General features: G+C 40.0%; 1 pseudogene; it reads left to right on the top strand.

Annotated features, from left to right (window-relative positions):
- Positions 1 to 2324: 2324 nt before the first annotated feature.
- The window catches only part of LOC132006435 (RNA-binding protein EWS-like), a 4292-nt pseudogene continuing 2695 nt past the window's right edge, over positions 2325 to 3921 (top strand).

The raw sequence follows: 3921 nt of genomic DNA on the forward strand, positions 1-3921 counted from the left end.
GAAAGGCTCAGCTTTCAAATTGGAGCTCCTTGAGCAGTGCTGGAATTATTTGTCTGGAGTGTTAGAAAGCTGTTTCCCAAGATGATAAAACTCGTGGCAAAATAGGAGAACCTTCATGTTTTTAGGGGGGAATAAAAAAGCACACTTTTATGTCACATTTCTAATGGGGCATATATGGATCTCTTTGTCAAGAGTTCTCCTCTGCCAGATTTTTGTGCACTTGGTGAATGTCTTTTGTCCCCAAAGTACGCTGAGTACTGGCCCTTTCAGTCAACAGATAATTCAGAGGCACACCAACATTAAGCTAGGTACTGAATAAAGGGAGAGAGAATATGGTTGCTTGGGCCTCCCACATCCAAGTGGGGCATGTGCCACTGAATATCCCGTGTGCTAGTCCCTCCAGATAATTCAGGGCGGACCTTTTGACCTTCACTGACAAAATAGCGAGGAATGAACAATTGTTCCTTCAAGCTAGCTAATTCTTTGGTTATTATGAAGCTGATTGCATCTTTTGTATGCATTCTGAAGACTCCAGAGAGAGTCCTTGAAGATGTAATTCCACCAGAAGAGCTTTGCTCCAGACCCCTGGAGACACCCCACAACAAGGGCTCTTCAGCTCTGTCATTATGCGATCTGCTTTCACATTACGGGGCACCCGACAGTTGAATAGAAAATTGCTTTTGGTGCTGGATTTTCTGTGACAGTTCAGAAACAGTACTAGGTTTCAGGCCTTTATTGTGTATATCATCTTTTCCTTTACGTGCTCCGTATCCTTATGCATATAATTATAATAGTATTTTTTTTTTTCCTCGGCACACCATACAGGCATTTTTCTGCTACAGTCACCTTGCCGGTCATGTTATTATCTTCACTTCAGAAAGGAGGTTCAGAGAGTTGAGAGAGTTCCCACCATGTCACAGAACTGTAAGAAGCAGAGCAGGAATGAAGCTCAGATCTCTGTGTCTCCAAAGTCAGGGTTGAGCCCCTGGCTGTGCAGTACCCCACAGCTCAGGATCAAAAGAGAATCAGGATATGGGGACTAAGCTGGGGCAGGGGTGTATTCTGCTGGGTCAGTTTTTTTTTTTTTTCTTTTAAGATTTTATTTTTATTTTTTTATTAAATTTTTTATTTTTTATAAACATATATTTTTATCCCCAGGGGTACAGGTCTGTGAATCACCAGGTTTACACACTTCACAGCACTCACCAAAGCACATACCCTCCCCAATGTCCATAATCCCACCCCCTTCTTCCAAACCCCCTCCCCCCAGCAACCCTCAGTTTGTTTTGTGACCAGCAAACCATAAGTGACTCTGCTGGGTCAGTTTTTAAAGGACAGCCTCATTTTCCAAAGCTGAATATTAAATGTTTATAGCAGGTACTTGATGCTAGTGCAAATATACCTCCAAGAGCTGGGATTTTCAGTGCTTGCTGTTCCCACACAAGTACTATGAGCAACAGTGGGAAGGCAGAACAGGTTGGCTTTTTAGGGAAAGAGACAGTTTGGAAAAAAAAAAAAAGAAGAAGAAGAAGAAAACAGAAAGTGAAACTATAATTCCCAGTCCCGACAGAAAATACCTCTAGGGTAATTATGGCTGATCTGTGGCTTGTTTCTTGGGTAATCAGATAATCCAGCTTTCAGTGAGTGTCAATTTCTCTGCATCTCTTTAGTTAACTCTTTCTAAGTGTAGGTGGACTGTCCAGATAAAGTGGCCTAAATTCATGCTGAATGAGAAAAAGTCTCTCATGAGACCATGTGCCACAATATAAATACTCATTCACGTTTAAATATAACCATTCTATAGCTCTTATATTTGTTTAATACTCGTTTTGCATGAAGTCTCCTTTGCAATAGATTCCTGGATGACAGATTTATCATGTCAGTATTTCAATAAAGGAGAGCCAGCACAGGGTGCCTGGATGGCTCAGTCGTTAAATGTCTGCTTTCGGCTCAAGTCATGATGCCAGGGTCCTGAGTTCAAGCCCCACTTTGGGCTCCGTGCTCGGCAGGAAGCCTGGCTTCTCCCTCTCCTACTCCCTGTACCTGTGTTCCCTTTCTCATTGTGTCTCTCTCTGTCAAGTAAATAAAATCTTTAAAAAAAGAAAGAAAGAAAGAAAGGAAGGAAGAAAGAGAGAAAGGAGAGCAACCTCAAAAAGACTAAGTGACCCTTGAGAGCTTCTCTACTGACTCTCTGACAGAGCTGGGGATTAAATGACCCTCAGGTGACACACCGTATGTGCAGCTTCTCTGAATTTCTCACATTTGACTTCATTACACTCATTAGCTGAGCATGTCGGCATTAACTGAGGAATGTGTCCTGATCGATGTCTGCCCATTCTCTGGATAATTACTACTGTTTGGTAAAAGATTAGGAGTTCTGAGGTCACTTCCCTGGTAATGAAATCAACTGTTTGGTTGATGTTAACATTACACAGTCAATGCCTGAATACTTCCTTAGCTCCACACTCTCTACCCTTAACCCTGGGTCTCCCTTCATCTTTCTAGGTTTCTGAACTATTTTATATTAGCCAGGTATCTGAATGAACTAATTCCATGCAGTAACCATGTGCTCTGACAAGAGTCCAATGACTTAGAGGCCCCAAGAACAAGACACTCAATAGCATTATCCTCTCTTGACATGACATATGTGGGTGTTAGTGGGAGATGCAATTAGTTTATTTATAAAGAAATATCAAAGTATTGAAAAATGCTCCAATGTAACCAGAAGCAACATTTGTTTTCCAACTTTAATTTTACTATAAAGACAAAAATTACTAATCATTACTCCATCTCAACTGTTTTTACTTTTTGGGAAATGGGAGATCAGTGAGCGAGGATCTGGCATGGGGGTGTGTGTGTGTTTGCCTGCGGGTTTGTGTGTTAATTATCTAAGAAAGGCGAATGCTCAAGTGAAGGGAAACAGATAACGATTCATAGTGATTACAGAGCTGTGTTTGCACTGCTGCCAACTCTTGGGGAAAATTTCGTATCTGCTGCTACAGAAAAAATACTGAAAAACATCAGTGAAACCTACAAATGAAATCCTGAAAACTATAAAGATTTATGTCTCTTGGCAATTCAAAATAGGGACAAGTATCATTATTTATGAAGACTAAATGTTTGCGTTTCTATGCTACAGTATTTAGTAGTAATAATTATTCCCATATAGAGTTCATATTAATCCTGACCATGCTAATTCAGAGCGTGAGCTGTTATTTATCTTTGTCTGTTTATGAAGTCAATTTGTTAGGCAAATGATGAATGTAATTTGCTTACTGTCATTCAGAAACCAGCAATCCTCTAACATTTTAGAAGCATCTGTGTACAAGCGGTACTTTAATTTTATTCAAAATATTCTTCTTTACTTGGCCATTAGTATGTTAACTTCAAATGCAATATGTTTATACTGGAACCTTCAATTTCTAGGATAAACCAGCATCTCCTGCTTACTCTCTTGTTTTTGTTGATATAACTATCCGCCCCCATCTTAGAACTTCAAAGTCTTCCTTAATGACTCCTCTTCCTTAAAGACTCCTCTCATGTTATTTATTCTGTCAAAACATCAAGAAACTCTGTCTTTCTAGTATGTTTTGCAACTATCTTTTTAGCTTCGTTTCTGTTGTCACCATCTCAGACCGCTACTAATCCACTGGACTTCTTTTCCGTCTCCCCGCCTACCATTTTTCTTCCTCCAGTCCATCCATCCTATGCATCAAAGTTCCTCTTTCTTTGGCATCTGCAAACCATTTAATAGGTACCAGAAGTACAGACAAATTATAGGTTAAAATTTTAAAATATTGTTCACTCTGGAAAACAGCATGGAGGTTCCTCAAAATGTTGAAAATAGAACTGCCCTATGATCCAGCAGTTGCACTACTGGGTATTTACCCTAAAGATACAAACGTAGTGATCCAAAGGGGC

This window comes from Mustela nigripes, chromosome 18 (assembly GCF_022355385.1).
Source record: "Mustela nigripes isolate SB6536 chromosome 18, MUSNIG.SB6536, whole genome shotgun sequence".
Classification (NCBI taxonomy): domain Eukaryota; kingdom Metazoa; phylum Chordata; class Mammalia; order Carnivora; family Mustelidae; genus Mustela; species Mustela nigripes.